The sequence below is a fragment of the Metopolophium dirhodum genome, chromosome 1, assembly GCF_019925205.1.
Source record: "Metopolophium dirhodum isolate CAU chromosome 1, ASM1992520v1, whole genome shotgun sequence".
Lineage (NCBI taxonomy): Eukaryota > Metazoa > Arthropoda > Insecta > Hemiptera > Aphididae > Metopolophium > Metopolophium dirhodum.
The window spans coordinates 101749168-101771086 of NC_083560.1; the positions used below are offsets into that span (position 1 = coordinate 101749168).

The following is a 21919-nucleotide window of genomic DNA, read 5'->3' on the forward strand; positions in this document are numbered from 1 at the left end:
ATAAAAAATAAAACTAAAAAACTAAAAAACTGACAATGTCCGTTAACAGCTCAAAAAGAGTCAAATTATTTAAAAAAAATGTATGGTGTATAGAAAATGCTAATATTACAAAAATTCATAAAATTCGAAAATTTTTCATGTATCTACAGTTATACGTTTTTGAATAACAATAAAATAACAAAACCACTACATGAGAGCAATCGAGTGAATATCCAATATCGTAAAAATATGAATTTCAAACGCTCATAAAAATTTAATTTGATTTGCTTGTAGACATTTTTTTTTTGATAAAGGTAGACAAACTTATGAGGAATATTGTATTACATTTTGAAATCTTAGATTTAAAAACAAAAATGTTTATGAATTCTCAACTCAAAATAATTTGCTAATTTTTCAAATGTCATTGTAACAATATAGTAGTTGCCTTGTATTAAATTTTCAAGCTTTTTTAACCAACAAATAAAGTTTTATTGACATTCATAGAAAAAAAGACAAATAAAATTAGAAACAGAAAATGTTCCTAAACAGTTCAAAACAAATCAAAATATTTTGAAAATTTTATCGTATATAGAAAAAGCAAATATAAACGACCAATGAAAATGTCATGTATATACGTTAATTTGTTTCAAAATTACACCAAAATCGATTTTGTCAAAAACCGATTTTTCGTAGAAATTCCCGTTTTTCCTTAATTTTTATGTTGTTTTTCCCAGCGCTTTTGAAAACTATTGAGAATTTTATAATTTGACCTCCCGAATGCACCAACTAGATTCACTTTCCCATCGAACAATAGATACTGTTCAAGAAAACGATGCAGTTTTACTGCCCCAAACCGTGATAACAGACACAAAAAAAAAAAATTAAAAAAATACACATCATTGTAAAATCAATACATTCATCGTTCCACTCAGAATCTAAAAAAAGAAATATACTTAACCCTTGGTAGGTATTATACATTTAAAATGGCATTCAACATATGTATACTGGCAAAAAAACATACAAAAATGTTTAAATTACACAAATACACAATATTATACATATAATATAGATACTATAGACTATAGTAATATGTCAACCACAGCACTCATTTTCCATTTATGATTTCCAATTATTTTAGAAGCCCTACCAATTTCATTTTTAATATTTGTAGTGAACAGTTAATGTGTTATAATATAATATGAATATGTATATGTAAATTATTTAATCACACAGAGCAAATGTCTAGTAGAAAATAACTTAAAAGAGTCGAAGTTCTGAATACCTATACAACGTACCTGTATTCCGGTATTCGTATATAATATTATATTATTATGCATAACATAAATAGACAATAGATGTCATAAAATAATAAACGATCGAAACGCTACTCGAAATGAAAGCGGTTAAAGGAGAAAAAACGTACGATTTCACGATTTTATAATATTAAATAATTACGGACGACGTTTTCTACCATAAATATACTTCAAATGAAAATGACAGGAGATATTTTTTGTTGTATTTTAGATTTTGTTCCTTACGGTTTAAAGTTCGGAAAATTTTAGCCCTTTTGAGCTATTTATAGACATTTTAATTTTGGGAGTTTTTTTGTTGTAATTCGGTTAAAAACATTCGTAAAAACTTGAAATTTGGGTTGTTTAGTTATATTGTCCATACCTAGACATGGTAAAATTTTCAAAATATTTGAGCGACTTATGAGCTTTTTCTTTTCTTTTATATTTTTTTCATTTTTATGATATTTCTTAATTATAAATTATAACTATAATTATATAATTTACCTATTTATATAAATCGTTCTTAAGCTGTTCTTAAAACGCTTTGTTTATCACCGTAGAAACGAATAAAATTAAATAAAAAAAATTCCCTCGTCCGCTCAGAATCGTTTTTTATTGAATGCAATCATTGCATTCAAATCGAATACAGTAAAATACTAAAATTACACTATCCTGTCCGTTGCCCGAAGGGATGATAGACAAACATCCACCACCGAAATACACCAATCTACTAAATTTTAGAGTTGGATCCCAAAAAGTGCTGGGTGGTAAAGTCGAAATCCTCTTAATTTTTTTGAAATTCCATATTATCGATCCGTCATAGATTTTTAGTTTCCGGGATATACGGTCCGGATAAATAATTTCCGGGATTATACGTGAATAAAAAATCCGGAAATACATACATTCCGGACAAATACAGTGTTATGTTTTTTTAGATTCCGGTCATACAATACGGTCTGGACAAGTACATTCCAGGTTTATCGGAACGGATGAAGACGTTTCAGAATTAAAATATTCCAGAATTATACGTTTTTTTATATTCCGGACATAATATACGTTCCGGAATTTATACTTTCGACTGTACATTTTCCGAAATTTATGACCTTCCTAAATAATGTATCAAACCGTTGTGGAGTGGTAGGTAAGCCGGTAACTGGACGGATACCTACGGTATGTCGATTATGTCGATATTGATCCATAATAATTAGGTATGTTCGAAAGTCAATATGTTTATTTTTTTCTAGAATTTTAGGATGTTGTGTTGTATGTATTTATATTTTTGATTAAAAAACTCTCTTAAATTAAAATAATACTCTCGTTATTTTACTAGAATATTACTCATATAATTGAAAATCAAATTTACTTTTTAACTCTAATTAATTATTATGCAGAAGTATAATTAAAATATAAATCCAAATAATTTGAGAGGATTAGATGATGATTAGTTTCTGTTAAACACAATACAAATCTAAATTGATCACGTTTTAATAAAACATGGTATTTAGCATAATATTAAGATAAGACTATGATACTATATATGTATTTTGTCATAAGAATATAACCTTCCAAGCTGCTTGTATGGTTTTTATTCACATAGTATTAATTTTTTTAAGGAAAAAATAAATAATAGATCAACCCTTTTCTGATTGAAATTAATTAATTTGTTTTTGTGTTCTAGATGGAATTTAATTATCTGAAAATATTCAGTTGTCCACGAGTTATGCATATTCCTGTGAAGTTGTTATTGTCCGCTGAAATACCCTAAACGGTCAACTATATTTTATCACCTCCTGACATGTACTATCGAGTGCGTGGGCGTAACCATCTACACTAATACACAAACACACAGTACACACTCACGAGATCGTGCGACTACGTAACGATATGTCAATTAGGTTGCCAATAATTTGCTCCTTAATAAATAGCCAGCACCGGGTGCCTTAATTAAAAATTACTAATAAAGAAAATCACAATAATGGTACTAAATTTACCAATTTAATTAACTCCAATTGCATATTGTAGTCTTGATGGAGGAATGTAACTTATTTAAAATGTGTAGGTACTATAAATTTAATTTTATCTGTGTATAACATAAATAATGTCTAATATAAATTAAATGTCATCTGTGTAAAATAAATATAAAATATAAATTATAATACCATATTGTTTACTACAACAAATAATATATTTAAACATTTAAATTAAATAAAAGTTATAAACAATTTGTTCAGATGCAACTGCCAATTATAACGAACATCAAGTACAATAATATTCCGAAAAAACATAATATGTTATAAACATAACACAACTGCCTTGACACATGCGACGTTTCGCATTAAAAATAAATTCAAAATTCAAAACAACCTAATTAAATTGTGTTCATTTATATTAAAAATTAATCAACAAGAATGATATATTATAATTAAACTTACAACTTATTGTTTAAATATAATATTTGATTTTTATATTTCTTTGTACTTGTGAAAATGTTTTCTGAATATTAGTACATTATTAAAATATCTAAAACATTAATGTTTAAGTGGAAATGTTAGAAAGCTATATTTTGCTTATAATGTTATGAATAGAAACATAATTTTTTTACCATAATAATTTTATCATAATTTTAATGAATCTTTAAAAAATGTTATTATAATATTATTACTAAAATTTTAACATTGTTTGAATTTTGAAGAAACATAATTTAGTTGTCAGGTCAATTTACATAAGAAATTTTTAAGACAAAGTACTTTATTTTTTTTCTGCGTAGTGACTTTATTTGAAATTAATAATATTAATTATATCTGAGAATAGGTGACACCAATAATAATAAAAAGAGAGTTTTCTTAAAGGTAATTAAGTGGTTTTATTTTACATGGCATCAAAACAACAAATAATATAATAGGTTTTTTTTTTTGGTGGGGGGGGGGGGATAATAATAATATAAAATATCAGTCATGGGAATATGATAATTGGGGGCAACATGGCAAATACATTTGTATATAATACAATTTGGGGATTATGAGGATAAATCTGGATATATTTTAACATGACAGCTAATATTATGGTATTTTTGCGTTTAGGCTCCAATGGATACTCGTGCATTGCGCAAAATATGATTCATTTGTATAGTTTTCTGTAAGAAAAAATATTTTAATATTTGTTTGAATACAACGGACCGCGTTGCAAAAAATGGGAAGGTATACGGGAGAGTATACTTGACAACAGGTGAATTGATTTGTATCCAATGGATTGTCGTTTGTCGCTGCTACGCCCGCCTGGGCACTTATTGTTGTTGTTCAGGTAATTATGGTTGTACTATACGATGGCATCAAAATATATTGGATACGATGAAAAAACGGTCGAAAACGAGGTGCCGGTGTGGTATGCTTCCTCGGGTTGAGACTTGATGGAGCTGGTCAGCGGTCTCGGACAAAATACATTGAGTATCCGAGTCATGTTTGGCAATCCAGACCGTGGGCTGGTTGAAGAATTTTCGTCGGCCGGGAGGACTTTGTACAATAACAGGGAAACAGCCATTTTGCCTTAAAAATAAAAATTCAAAACAACCTAATAAATTGTGAAAATTTATATTCAAAATTAATAAACAAAAATGATATATATTTCATTTTAATTTATTTTGTTTTTCAAATGATTATGATTCGGCCAACATAATATTTGTGTAAAAATAGTATCTATTCTATTGTTTTAAAACGTCCCGAACTCAGTATTTTTCAACCGTTTAAATATAGAAAGATCCAGTCCAGTCTTGGTCATAAATCATAATTAAAATAGGGTGACCATACGTCCTGTTTTATACAGGATTATCCTCTATTTCGGCTTTGTGTATTGTTGTCCTGACAAACTAATCTCAGGACGCCTTTTGTCCCGTAATTTCAAGTCTGTCCTATATTAATCCCGTTTTTTGCCTTACTGTTAATTTATAATTTTTGAAATTTTTGAAATGACATTATTGAATAGAATAATATAAAAATCTATACTTTTCAATTGTATTTTTGTTTTTACCATTAGTAATTGGATCACATTGTTGTCGACGACGTAAACCGTACGTATAATAGTATATTTACCGATCGGCGCGACCAGCTCATTATCAAATGTGAGCATATTTCGAAATAAATAAATATTAACAATAGCTCAATTATACCTCTATATGCCGTGCACAAGCGTTATCTTATCGGACAACAAAAAAATAAAATAAATACTTATTAATTTAAAAATATTAATTATTAAATTATTAAAATATAATAATATGATAGTATTGTTATCCTGTATTTGATTTTTTTAAATATAGTCAGCGGTCACCCTAAATTAAAATGCACTGGTCCGGTCCGGTCCATAAAAATACGGACCAAACAGAGTGAAAATATAATGATAAATAGAAAAATCGTTTTAAAATGTTTCCGAATTGGTACAGTAATATAATTTACATGCAATTATACAATATAAACAATCCATTTCGGAGGATGTCAACGCACTGTTTGTTTTCTCTCTCTGACCCACGCGCAACATAGACAAAATGTCTTTGCGCAGAACCGTTTTTTCTATGTTTTTGTAAAATCACCCATTACAAAAAAGATAGAGAATAATATTTTAGAGGGAATGACATATCGGTTTTATATTTTATTGTTATTTGACTTTGTATTCGACTTTCAAAATAAACAAAAAATGTTGTAAATTTAAATTATGTTTAAATTGTTTTGAAACAATATTTAGAAAAATCGATATTTCATTCCCTCAAAAATATTATTCTTTATCTCTTTTGTGATGAGTGATTTTACTCTAAGATTACTAAAAAACATAGAAAAAACGATTCTGCGCACATGCATTTTGTCTATGTTGCGCGTGGGCTAGAGAGAGAAAACAAATAGTGCGCTGACATCCTCTAAAGCTACCGGTGGCGTAATTATAAATGTTTTATGGGTGGGTATATAAATTTCCCATACGAAATTGACAAATTCTCCCACGTAATAAATTACGCTGATAGCTATCACCGAATACAATGGAGTATACGCATTGCGATTATAGGCTATAGGTATATATACTAATATTATAATAATATGAGTTATAATTTCATATTTTGGAAATATACAATATATAGTTAGGTACTATGTATAATAATTAGTTAAATTGTTATAACTTATAATGCTTGAACTGCACTAATTCTTTTATTGCACTCGTACACTCATAGTTGCATATATTTCAATATAATATTATCATTTCCGTCGCTATCGTGTGACTATATATGTTACGTACATATAACTTAGGTGTCATTGACCCGTGTTTGAGACAAATCATATTATTATGAAATATGACACTTATTCAGTGTCAATTTTTTGTGGTTGGATTTCTCTCATAATTGTTATTTATTATTATACATATTATTATTTTATTAAAAGTGTATAAAAAACAACACAATAATGTGGCTAAAGTATCTATATTCAGCTGACCGAGTGGCGTAAGATATCATTATTATATATAGGTAATATAGGTGCTGATTTGAAGTGTAATTCCTTTATATATAATATTATACGTATGTGTAGTACAGTTAACGACTCAGATAATTAAGACCATAAAACTTCCAAGACGACTTTCTTGTAATAAATGGGAGTGGATATCAAAACTTAATAATAAGAGACGATTGACCATAATAAATGCGAAAAAGCATATGGATTTGTCAAAATAATTGCTTCAAACCCATTGATATAGAACATACACACAGAAAAATAAATAAGGGGTTATATTTTTGTGCTTATTGAAAACTCGTAATTATATATTATCTAAAACAATAGGATAATGTTACAAACAAATCCATATAGTCTAATCTAATTAATCATATTTTGTTTGCATATTCGTCTGGAAAAAAAATAAGAAATCGTATCGGTATCACGACTAAACGACTACAGCCCACATTGAACTCCGTTGTAAAGTTGTTCAATATTTTAATCTTAAACTTTTAAAATAGGTCTAAGAAAGACAATTTTAAGATTTTTTTTTAAAAACAATTTTACATTATTATTTAAAATAAATAAAAAATCCGGAGTTCAATGCGGGCTGTAGAATATAATATTATAATACATACCGTACCCCCTCCTAAATTGGTATTTGACAGTAGATTAGTGAAAAGTATTACAATTGAGGTGGCAAATAAAACATAAAACATAATTTTCAAATTTTATAATGAATAATTGCCGAAAATTCAGTAAAGTTGCACCGGGTCCAAATTCAATTGAAATAGAGATCATCGCTGCTTTTTCAAAATCAGTTGTATCTAATATAAACAATCATTAAACAATATACGAGTGACAATAAAGATAAACGTGATGTTATCGGAATCGTCCAATGTTACACTATTAGTACATTAATACCAATGTTACGCTATATTAGTAAAAATAACAACAAAAAAAAATTGAATGATTAATAGGTATATGCTTCGAAATGTAGTTGCCACAAATTTACAAGTGTCTACTCGTATAATGTATTGTGTAATTTGTCATATCTCATAGCTCGTAATAATAATAATAATTAGGTAATAATTAATATCTTTATAAATTATTTGGCGTACAAATTAACACATTATAATATACTAACAAGATAATATGTCGTTGCACTGCACACTACAAAAATATTAAAAAATATTAACAACTAAGCAAAGAACCGTGACGCTCATGCATATCACATTTCCATAGACATGTTTACTTATATGTCTATGATTAGTACTATTATTACCTATTATTAACATTATTAATTTTATATTCCTATCATGAACTAAGAAGAAATATATACTTCTTAGTTCATGATTCCCAATTTTTTGTTATACATTATCATAATGATTGTAATGTTGTCGTATATTGTAACAGGGCCTTGCCCGTTTAATACTTAATAAATAAATATATATATATTATAATATGATATATAAATATAAATAATATCATAAATCAATAATTTTGGGTGTCGTGAGAGAGGAGGTATTTCGTAAGATAATAACTGCGGTCTACGTCTATACGTTGGTCTTATAAATAAATCTATATTAAATATCATACCAACGCCAAAAAATAAAAACCTAAGTTTGTATGTATCTTGACAACTACGCCAATTGTTGTGGGGCTTTTTATAATTTTATCCTACTTTACTTCAATAGCTGATATTATATGATTTATACCGGACCACCGAACGATTTTTTTCGATCGTAACGACCTCGTTTATATTAAGATATTTATATTACCTATAACTTATGGTGAGAAGCTAATAAAAATAAAATTATTATACGTTAAGGCGCCTCTTCGTGGCTTATTAAAACAATATTTAGACAATTTATAATCTTGTCTTCATCGCCTGTAATCTTTATGTTAGTCATAATTGATTATTAGTGTGAGTGCGGTTCTATATGTGTAAAACATAAAATTATTATTTCGAAGATATTCGAACTCGTATCAATAACAATAGATTTCATATTTATCGTGTGCGGGCGAACGGCCACGACCATGTTCCATAGCACACGTACGCGTGCGCGTGCACAAGTCAACGAAAGCACTCTCGAAAAATATTTTTGTTCACTGCAGACGACAGTGAATAATGTTAATAAGCTGGCAAAAATGTACATACTTATAGTGATCCAATTTATATTGTGAAAAAATATTTGAATTCGTCAGCCTCTTTTCTGTGATTTGTAGGAAACAGATTTTGGACGTTTTGGATAGTTTACGTATTACGGTTCCAAATTACTTTACTTAATTTCTCAAAATTAACTTGCACTTTAATGTCTTTAAAGTGCTAATAAGACAAAAAAATTAAAAAGTTTTTCCTACAAAACATAGAAAAGAGGCTAACGAGTTGAAATCAGTATTAAAAATTAAAATTGAACTACTAGAAGTATCAGTATGTTTATTTTTCACCAGCTTAGAGGTCTAAATGCATGAAAAATTCAATCGTTTAGAGCCGCGTCGACTCTTATAGTGGCTATATAGTATAAGGGGCAAACTTTAGACAGCTATATCATCTCGTCCCCCGTGGCCACTGTGTCAGTCGTATTAACTCGTAAATTATTATTAATGATTATTTTTGTGAGTGTGGATTCCTTACCCATACTGCAGTTGCGGGTGGACGAGGCGACTACATTATAATATTATAGAACACGACACACGTACGCACATCTAAAGCGGCACATGTCATCGAAAATATTTTTGTACTTACGTGAGTACGCGGCAATAAATTATGCTAATAAGCTGGCAAAAAATCAACATAGTTTTAGTCTAATTTTAATTTTGAAAAAAAAATTGAATTCATTAACTTCTGTTCTAATTTTTATGTTTGGTATAGGTAAAGGAGATAGATTTACGATATTTTTGAAAGTTTATGTACTGCAGTTCCAAAAGAAATTACCTACATAACTTATAAAAATGAATATCTATATGTAGGTACTAGGTATAGGTACTTTAAAGGGCCAATGAGATAAAACATTTAAAAGTTTCCCTACAAAGAAAAGAGGCAAACATAATATTCAAATAATTAGTATTCAAAATTAAAATTGGAATACTAGAATACCTAGTATATTTATTTTTTTTTCAGCTCATATAGGTCTAAATGCATGAAAAATCCAATAGCTTAGAGCCACCATCCCCCTTAAAAATATTTAAGATATATCATATAATATGTAGTCATTATTTTTTTTATAAGGATTTAATGTTCAAATCTCATATAGACAAAACTCATCAAAATCTCAAAATTATGCAAACTTTTTTAGTTCAAAAATGACAAGATTTTTAATTTAACTATACATGTATAATATGTACTATAATACTTGTACTAAATTATATGGTTGACAGGGTTGTTATGTTTAAAACATAAATTAAAAATATTTGTTTTAAACGTTTTGTTAATCATTTAAAACAGTGTACAATTCAAGGACATTTTCTATAAATATCAATCAAATGTTATTTGATGGGTTAAAAAGCTTGACATTTTAATACAAGGCTCCTACTATATAGTTACAATGACGTTTGGAAAATATTAAAAATCCTTAGTCACAGTTTTTATTTATAAGCATTTAAAGTTCAAATATTGACAAAATACGAAAAAATCACGAAAATTAGTTGAGAACTCATAAAAATTTTTATTTTTAAATCTAAGATTTGAAAATGTAATACAAGATTATCCATAAGTTTGTCTACCTTTATCGAAAAAAAAAATGTCTACACGAAAATTAAATTAAATTTTTATGAGCGTTTGAAATTCTTATTTTTACAAAATTTGATATTCACTCGATATCTTGTTATTTTGTTTTAATTAAAAAACAAATTACTATAGATACTTGAAAATTTCACTAAATGTTTATATTAGCATTTTCTATACAAGATAACATTTTGAAAAAAATTTGACTCTTTTTGAGCTGTTTACGGACATTGTCAGTTTTCAATTTTTTTAGTTTTATTTCTATAAATATCAATACAATTTTATTAGTTTGGTAAAAAAGCGTGAAAATTTAATGCAAGGCTCCTGATATAATGTTACAATAGCAGTTGAAAAATATTAAAAATACATAAGCACAATTTTTTTTTATAAGCATTTAAAGTTCAAATTTTGACAAAATACGAAAAAATTACGAAAATTAGTTGAGAACTCATAAAAAGTTTTATTTTTAAATCTAATATTTGAAAATGTAATACAAGATTATCCATAAGTTTGTCTACCTTTATCAAAAAAAAAATGTCTACACGAAAATTAAATTAAATATTTATGAGCGTTTGAAATTCATATTTTTACAACATTTGATATTCACTCGATTTCTCGTGTAACGATTTTCTTATTTTGTTTTAATTAAAAAACAAATTACTATAGATACTTGAAAATTTTACTGAATGTTTATATTAGCATTTTCTATACACGATAAAATTTTGAAAATAATTTGACTCTTTTTGAGCTGTTTACGGACATTGTCAGTTTTCAATTTTTTTAGTTTTTTTCTATAAATATCAATACAATTTTATTAGTTTGGTAAAAAAGCGTGAAAATTTAATGCAAGGCTCCTGATATAATGTTACAATAGCAGTTGAAAAATATTAAAAATACATAAGCACAATTTTTTTTTATAAGCATTTAAAGTTCAAATTTTGACAAAATACGAAAAAATCACGAAAATTAGTTGAGAACTCATAAAAATTTTTATTTTTAAATCTAAGATTTGAAAATGTAATACAAGATTATCCATAAGTTTGTCTACCTTTATCAAAAAAAAAAATGTCTACACGAAAATTAAATTAAATATTTATGAGCGTTTGAAATTCATATTTTTACAACATTTGATATTCACTCGATTTCTCGTGTAACGATTTTCTTATTTTGTTTTAATTAAAAAACAAATTACTATAGATACTTGGAAATTTTACTGAATGTTTATATTAGCATTTTCTATACACGATAAAATTTTGAAAATAATTTGACTCTTTTTGAGCTGTTTACGGACATTGTCAGTTTTCAATTTTTTTAGTTTTTTTTCTATAAATATCAATACAATTTTATTAGTTTGGTAAAAAAGCGTGAAAATTTAATGCAAGGCTCCTGATATAATGTTACAATAGCAGTTGAAAAATATTAAAAATACATAAGCACAATTTTTTTTTATAAGCATTTAAAGTTCAAATTTTGACAAAATGTATCAAATTTAAAATTTAATAACTATTTTGTAGTTAAAAATTTATAAAATTTTCAATTTTTGTAGCTAAGGATTGAAAATTTAAAACAAGATTCCACGTAAATAAGTCAATATATAAATTACTTTATTCACAATAATATCATCAAATGTACTTGGTAATATCATAGGCTGCCTGACCGTTTTCGCTCAGAATCGTTTTTCTTATACAAATACAATGATATTATATCATTGAATTCAAATTTAATACCATACATTACAGTGACCCACTTGTAACCTACTGTACAGTAGAGCGACTTCCATTTACCCACCTTTTTTTTTTGTTTATTTTGAAAAATGAAAAAATACAGTAACTCTGATGGTTGACAATTTGACATTACTATATGACCTATGTTTATAGTTACAAATATTTTAAAATTGATTATAGTTAGTTACTCTTCAATATTTTTATACCAACCATTTTATATGGTTAAATTGTTTTGAGTGTTATGTATACAATTATAACGGTCGCTACGTGCGATTATCAAAAAATGTTAAGATAATTCTTAATAATTTCGTAAGTTAATAGGGATATACCACGATAGAAGTTATTCATATAAAATAGATTACACTATAACCAAAAACACGCAGTGCTTAAAACATAATATAGGAAAGTGGACTGTAGATTAGATATAATTATATACAAATTTCGATGAGTAACCTCGGGACCAGCGACGAGAAAAAGGTCTGCCTTGAACCCTTAACCCAACCCGGCAGGAAGTCACAACAAAACCTAATATAAAGTATAATCAGATATAATTTTAAAAGCGTATAAAAGTTATAAAAATGACTTGGAAGTTAGCATTGACTTTTTAAAAGGAATATTAGCGCATAATAAATTGTACATGATTTTAAAATTCCAATATTTTTCAGTAGGTCAATTATCTATAATATATCTATATCATAAATTCGTAACTATAATTCTAGAGTCCAATCTTAAACATGGTAGGTATTGTTAGGAACCACTGCTAATCATGTAATACCATTACTATAGTAATGTAATGCTATAATATCTATAATGTATAGTACACCTATATGGCTATATATTAAGCGTTATTTATTATAATATATAATTATACATTTATGCGCAATAACTCCATGAACTAATCGCCCAGCGAGGACGGGAATGTGCTGACACAACCCTTCTGGTATATACACAGACAGAACCCGTCACCGGGTCACCGACCCGTGCCCCCCGCTAGACGAGTAGAGCAATACTGTGTTGACTATCATCAATAAATTAGACAGAACATCATATAAAACCGAACGTCGAAGTTAACAGACGTTAACTTTCCGAAATCTTTCTTTAATAAAATCATCTTTTCCTTAAGTGGTGTAATCTTTTCACATAAAAGGACCGTTCTAAAACGTTATCAACATTTGAGTGCTGAAATTAAGAAGGTACGAGCTCAACAGTATTAATCCAGGTATTAACAATCATGAGATATAATTATTTTGTGTTAAATTTATTTAAGTTAATATTAATAAAATAATGTATTGATGTTTAGGTACAATCTTTATATAATTGTTTTGGTAAAAAATATATGCTTTTTGGCGATTAAATAGATACAAAATTAAAATAAATATAATAATATAAGATATTAATCGATCAGAAATATTGTGCAGATAGGAACTCGCAAGCAGATTGCCTGGATGGCTTAAAAGTAACAACCAAAAATGTTCAAGTACTTTTAAGTCCGATTTTTTGTACCTATAGGTATGCAACGTAAATATCATAAAATATAATATTGTCCCCCCGATCCACCGCTTATCCTTCCCACTACTGATCATACTACGGCAACATTCACTCTCAATCACGATATCATATTATTAAAATTAAAGCACGTTATTACTAATTTCTAGTCGCGTAACAATGATTTATACAAATAATAAGGTATCAACAAAAAATATGTGATATTCCAATAAAAACACTCTGCCAAACTCCGTGTAAAAAAAAACGATAAGTAGGTATACAAAATCGGCTTTAAAAGTTGTGATATTTATAGCTAAGTCTTTGAACTATAGATATAATTTATGTTAAAATAATCTGCTGAATAATATTGAACTTAGCTTGGTGACGTAAGTTAAAAATTTCAAAATACTATTGCATAATGAGTACATATACTCGCTATAGGTAGGTATACTATCATTGAAAAATGTACAGTGTATATTACTATAACCAAGTCTTTTAAAGTCACCAAGCTAAATTAAATTATTTAGCAGACTATTTTAACATAAATGATATCTATAGTTCAAAGACTTAGCTATAAAATTATAATACAAATTTTGAAGCCATTTTTTTTCTCACATGGTGTTTATCGGAGTGTTTTTGTTGCAGGGATATACAAGATATATTGAATTTTAAATCACACCATCGTGTTAAGCACATAAATATACTTAGGATTATGAAAAACAAAATTCTGAAATACTATCGTAAGTTATTAAAATTATTATGTAAATCAAACTACTTTTACACGTAAAACATGGGCGGTCGCTCACTTGTCCGCTCTGACTTATCTGGATAAATAATAATTTTTTTGACTTCGGATTTTTACAAAAATATTTTTATTATTTCTACCACAATAAAACATCAGTAAACTTAAAATTAAAAAAAAAATGTTGTGTTGTAACTTTAAAAGAGGGCGGCATTTTCAAAATACTGATAATATAATATTGTTAGGGGCGGCAAAATTTGGTTTTGACTAGTTCACTATTTTCGCCTGAGCCGGCCCTATGTATGTTTGTCCACTCTATTTCTCGAGAACGAGCTAAACGTACAGAAATAAACAAAATATAATAATCTGAATCAGGATAAGCTCTAATTTATTGTGCATGACGAAGAGCTTTTTCAAAAATTTGGTTGGTCGCCGCCGCAGCGCATTACGCGCGACGTGTATCATTCACGGAGGCGGCGGCGTGGGGTTCGTAAAACATCGTCTGAATGACAGTCTAGTATTTGACTCATATTGACTGTAGACTGTTTAATGTTCATTTAGTAGACCAAAATTCCAAAGTAAACAGTCACGTTATCTAAAAATTAGATTTACAAATAAATTGGTAATTTTGAATATTTCTAATTTAAAATTGTCAGTTTATATAAAAAAAAAATGTCATGTTCTAGATACTACTCTATAGTAGATACCTACTTGTAACCCAAAATTCTTATATATATAAAAAAAATGTTAAATTATTGATTAGAACAAAAGTTATTTCATTTGTCAGGTTTTGCTGTTACATTCTATATAATATATTATGTTATACCTAACTTATAAAGGATGATGTGATTTAAACATTATTTTTACAATAAGTTGTAATATATTATTATTAAATTTAAATTTAAAATTAATTTAATTAATTCAACAAAAAAAAAAATGATTACTTTCAATACCACGCTTGGGAAATATACGAGTATTTATATTATATTGATACAATTATAACTGTTAGGTACCTAGTAAGATACCATTCCCTCCTATGTAGAATCTAAGACCTACGTTACCTACTTAGATATACCAAATTATAACACGTTTAATATAATTGGTTATGAGTTTATGACTTCAGACTAATTTATATTATATACTTTATATACCTATATAATATTATAAAGTGTCCATTTTTCTACTTTTAATGTTCTACCATATAAAGTAAGGCTATAATAGAACCATAGTGCAATAGGAACCTAGTTGTAAAAGGTACTATATAAAGGTACTATGTAAATGTCATAATGTAGTTGACTCATGAGTGATTTGCTTAGAAATAAGATACAGGCCACTTAAATCATGTTTTAAGTAATTTTATTTTACAATTTAAAAATAAAAATCTTATCGTTAAATAGGTAATAAAAATGTGAAAACCACGATAGAAACAAAATTTAAAAATATGTAATTGTTCCTGTCATTCTGTCTCTGGCATAAAATTGAAATTAAATAAACTGCACCTTTTTGCATCAAATGAAATCACAACAAAAAATATATTTAGAAATGTAAAAATATTCATTGAAAAACCGATTTTAATAAAAATTACACAATGTATTATAAAAATTATAAAAAATATCCTATTATAAAAAAATGTCATAAACATGACGTTAAGAACAAGAATAAATAAACTTTTAACAAAACATACACAATTAAATATTATACCGGGTAATTCTTTTATCATTTAACACTCATTATTTTAAAAAATATAAATGTTTTTGAAAAAAGAATAATTTTTAACTATGACAACATACAGTTTTATTTTCATATTCCAAAGCAGAAGTATTTGAAAACACGCAGGGATGGGCAAGATACTCAAAAATCGATACTAGATACTAGATACTTGGATTTGGAGTATCGAGGTAGGTACTAGATACTCGATACCTACATTTTAAGTATTTAGATACTTGATACGCGATACATTAGAAAAAATTAGTCAAAGCCTATGACGCATAGGATTTTTTTTAAATTTTATTTATACACAATTAGATAGGTTATGAATCTAGACAAATGCATTTAAATTTAAAATTCCAAATATTAGTATAAATATATTATAATAAGTCAATCGTTAAATTAAATAAATAAATAATGATAAAAATAAATTATAGATAGGTATCATATCATATTTTTAAAGACGTAAAGTCCCATTCAACGTGTATGTGTGATGCGTCCCAGTACACAGATATAACTTAATATGACTAATAGGTTGAAAAATAATTTCGTGCAAGTTGCACTGCAATTAAATTATGGATTTATAAATTTAAATTCACAGTGCATATTATTTTACACATATTATAGTATTATATTAAAACATAGTCAAACAGTCACGGTTGGTAAATAGGCCAGTAAAAATTAATAAAAAATTAATTTTTTAAAGTATCGAGTATTTTTTAACAAAATTATTTTGTGAAATACTCGATACATAGTCTAAAAATGTATCTCGTTACAAGATACTTGATACTTCATATAATTGTATCGAGATACAAGATACAAGATACGTATCTTAGATACTGCCCATCCCATGATACACAAAATAGAATTTAGGACGAGTAGATTATAATAAGTTATTAGTTACAAGTATTTTAAGTTTTGAAGAGCACACGAGGTTACCCCACAACATTTTGGTCCAATACACCGCTCATCTCAACTTTAGAACTTTTTATGCGCCAACAATTGGTTCATAATAAAATAATCACCTAGTGTATATTTATCAAAGGTAAAAATTAAATAACGGTATTAACAGAATGACTGTGCGGATTTTATTATACATCCATGTTTAAACATATATTTCAACTAATTTATAATTTATTATGATCATCTTTATATCAATAAATAATCCATAAACATTTAAAATTAAAATGATTTCAAAGTAGTGTATTTGTATACATTTAATTAAGCAATACAACTACCTACCTATAATCAATTTGTTTATTAGAGATTATTTAAAATTTAAATAAAAAGTTAAAAGAAATAAAATTTGACTATTATTCTGTTTTGAATGTTTATGAGACTTATCATAATTCAACTGTAAATAGATTAAATAAAATATATAAGTACCTAATAATATTGCTATCACATTTTTCCTTTATTAATGCCTCAAAGATAAAATTGTTTAAAATCAGAGGAGCATTTGACTTTATGGTGTGGTGGAAATTAAAAGGGCATTAACCATATTAATGAGTATTTTGAAATTTTATTTTTTATAAAGCTGTATAACTTCAGGTCGCAGGGATGATTATTTACCTGAATTATACAACTACAAATCCCCATATATCTCATCTACTCAATTGAATAATTTGTTCAATGCAAGACTATATTTAAAATAATTTTTTTTTTTTATTATTATTGAACTAAAGCTCGGCAACTAGGGCCATTAGCTGTTGTAGGGGTTATGAACTGTGGTAGGAGTAAGGTTGGTACGGTAGGTTGATTTTACGATTGTTATTTTTTAACAAAATATATTAACTGCTTACTTTTTATTTGAGATGTGTAGGAACATGTTGGTATTTATAGGTATTCCATAACATTAATGTCCATTACAACACATTTATTGAGTTTAGTATTAGGGCTAAGAACTGCACTTCCTAAAATAAACAAAAATTGAAAAATATACATAACTATTAAATTAAATACTATACTTAAACTAAATTGAGACTAATAAGGAAAATCTTAGTACGTTAAGACTCTTTAGAGACTGATCATCATGCAATTATTTAATATCTGTCTCAATACATTGACCTGAATTTGGAATTTATTTTGTAGTCTAAAAATATATTAGGTATACAGTTCAAATTAATGCTACATTACCTACCACTGGTATATTTTAAAATCATTTATTAACATTTTATCGTGTATCCAGCCCAAAAACATATTTATTTTAAAAAAACTATTATAAGTAATTTGAATAAATTGAATATTATATTTCAAAAATAAAAATATAACAAAAAGTAGAAAAGTAATCGTATTCCTCATTAGTACGTAGTTGATTAAAATCGACCAGATAAAATATTTTATTAAATACCAACTACACACAATAAATCATTTTCTAACACATTACACATCATGAATTACTTACATAAACATTTAATGAAGACAATTTGTTCAATTACTAGTATATTACATGCTTCAGTATACTTTGGTATTTGAATCCAACATTTTTTTTTAGAATTTTTAATCAATTGTTTTTATTGGTTTGGAAGCTTATTACAGTACAAGGTTGTGTTGTATTTTATATTGACACCGTAAAATAAACAGATTCTTAAATTATAATGGATTATATAATAATTTTTTTAGCATCGCAGCATTATATTTAAAACGACCGTCCTATTGTTAATTTTGGAAGCTACTAATTGTTGTCAGCTAGTAGCGAGGCTGGGCGAGTTTATGATTTTTTTTAACTCAGTCAAATTAATATGCACCAATAACAAAAAATTAATTTAACTATAGGTAAACTCAGTTAAGTTAAAAGTTAATACACACTTTTTATTTACTTTTTATTAAGTTAAAAAAAAGTTAATTTGTTTATAAAATGCTAGGGTACTTAATTTTTTTCCAACCCAAAACTTAATTAAAGGATATAGTGTTAATACTTCATACAGTATTTCCATAAAAGTTATATAGATTCGAATGATATACATTTTTAACTTTAAACAATTTCCGATACATATTTTTTGACATGAAAACAAAATTGACTGAAATAATGATATATTATAAAATTAAAAACAAAATAAATTAACTTAACTTACTTCTTAAAATGAAAAATTAACTTGTTAATTTCACGTTAATAAAGAAAGAAATTTAGTAAGTTAACAGTTAAGTTAATGAAAAGCCAAAAGTAACTAGTTAATGCCTAGCCTTGACTGCTTCACATATATATTATAAATTATAATATATAGTGTTGATATACGTAAGTTAACTACTATGAGCACTAGGTATACTACTATGAGTATCCCATATAAATTATTAAATGTTTAACTAAGCACACAAATTGTATTGTATGTACTGTAGGTATACTACTATATTAACTTTTTGACTCGTTAATGCCCAGCCTTGGCTGCTAGGTTGGCTGTATCTGTTTACATTGCACTTAATGCAAACAGATATAACAAACCTAGCAGCTGACAGCAATTAGTAACTTACTAGCTTACAATATAAACAATAAGATAGCTCTTATTTGTGTATTATAAAATCAGTAATTGCAGTAAAGAACTGAAAAAAATTAAAATTAAGTTATGTTATAGAATTCTACTGTTTAAACAACTTTTAAAATAATAAATTACGCATAATGCTTCTAATAGAACACCTTATTTTTGGTTGTCATACTATTATCGACAAAATTTAAATAAATTAAAATACTATCATAAGGTAATTGTAAAAGTATTGGTATTAATTACAAAAAAAAATTATATATGATTAATTGAGTAATAGGTTGTAACAATTATTTGTATATTTTAGTTTTTTGTTTTGCTTTTAAAATAAGAGAATATATTTTTCAATCAATGGCTTGATGTATAATAAGCAAATTACATTGACACATGCGAGTAGGTAAGACATCCAGTGATCGCCCTTAACATTATTTAATATAGTTAGGTATTCAAATACCTATCATGTTCCTATAATAATCTCATAATTTATTTGTATAGCAAATTAATAGATTTAGCTACCAATCATTGAACAGTATTGTATTTAAATTAAAACATTTGAGTTATAGCTTTTTAAAATCTTATCTGCCATCAAACTAACAAATTAAGAATGACAATACTTTGTTTAAGTCCTCATTTCTCAACAATCTAAGATAATTTACTAAAATGCTAATTATAAGTAATTTAAGAAAAATACTAAAACTTTATTTAAAAAAAAAAATTTTTGTGTTGAGTAAAATGTTTTGACAATTGTTTGTAGATTTTTAAAATCTAATGTGAAATTATAATGTTTTTAATTTACTTAAGACGCCTGGTGCCGATATCATTTTGTCCTCAAAAATACACTCTGAGGGAATAAAGATACCGCCTTGTGGAATCAACCAAATTTCATAATTGCTAGAGGGAGATATTCTACAGCCCGCATCGATCTCTGTTTTTCAATATTTTATTTTCAAACTTTATAATATGTCTAAAAAAATATAAGATATAAAGCATTTTTTACAAATATTTTAATACAATTACTTGTAATTTAATACAAAATAAGAGATCGATGCGGGCTGTAGCAAGTCTTCTTCTTTCAGATGAAAAATAGTCATCAAAATCCGACAATTCTACAAAGTCTGAGAGTTATAACCGTGAAGTCATTTTTTTCTCGATATAATACATTCTATCAATCCCCCCTAAATAGGTATTGGGTAATAGAATAGTAGAAAAGTAATTATAATATAATTGAGGTGGCAACTAAAATACAAAATTTAATTTTCAAATTTTATAGAATTGCGGAAAATTTGAAAACCCTTAATATAACTTATAATTCATAACTATTCATGCATTTATAATAATTAACCTTTAACAGTGACATCTAGATCCTTTTAAATCATGTATGTTTATATTTTATATTGTATTTTGAATCCAAATGTTTTTTACTTGATATAGGTAAACAGTTAGTGTTTTTTTATATGTTATCAATTTAGCTAATTTTGTGTCGCATGCTATACTGGCACCTTAAACAGAATAATCAGTATAATTATGTTAAGTATAATATATATGTATTAATAAAAAACACTATAAGACATAATATATATTGTATCTTACCATAATATATAGATTCGGCAATACAGTACAGTATCATATTTGTTTAAAATTAAAATATTTAAGTTATACATTTTTACTGTTTTAACTACTATTTGATTAGCAAACATTGCTTAAAAATATGTTTATTGAAGCCTGAACTATGGAGGCTTAAAAAACAAAGAAACACGTCATTCATTACCTACCTACTCGTCATCGATGTTTTAACTTATATAAATTGTCAAATCTCAATAATGTATTTTTTGATATTATATTTCTTGTATCATGCAGGTTCGGTGTTCACTATCATTTTGTGTGTTGATAATTTATTGATAAGATGATTTGAAATATTTTTTTTATAATTGATAAAGAATATTATAATACTTTGCAACGTTTCGCTCTTCGAACGAATGTACGTCCAGCCATGACAAAATAGATGGTGCCGTACGAGAAAACAATAATAAAAAGACGAAAGAAAAACGTGTTGGTGGTTATTTGTGTGTTTGGATACAGACATAAGAGTAGAGAAAAAATAACAAAACAAACGTCGGCTATCGCGATGACGACCGGATGATGGTGGGGTGCTCGACGCTCGTAATTACGTTAAATTACATTTATTTATTAAAATTCACAAATAAACTTATAGGTGCGGAGATAGGAAAACGGAACGATTCTAGTTTAGCAACCTATCGATTTTCAAATTTTTTTTTTTTCCCAAATTGTGTGTTTTATGGTACTTTCTAAGAATGTAAAAAAAAAAGC

The 21919-nt window shown here is 26.8% G+C and overlaps 1 long non-coding RNA gene across 1 annotated transcript; it reads right to left on the minus strand.

The window, feature by feature from the left end:
- Positions 1–3184: 3184 nt before the first annotated feature.
- Positions 3185–21553, minus strand: LOC132934810 (uncharacterized). The gene is made up of 4 exons (XR_009663085.1): positions 21182–21553; positions 20934–21090; positions 17918–18028; positions 3185–4813 (listed from the first exon to the last, which is right to left on the minus strand). It is a non-coding gene; the product is annotated as an uncharacterized LOC132934810 (long non-coding RNA).
- Between the last annotated feature and the right edge of the window lie 366 nt (positions 21554–21919).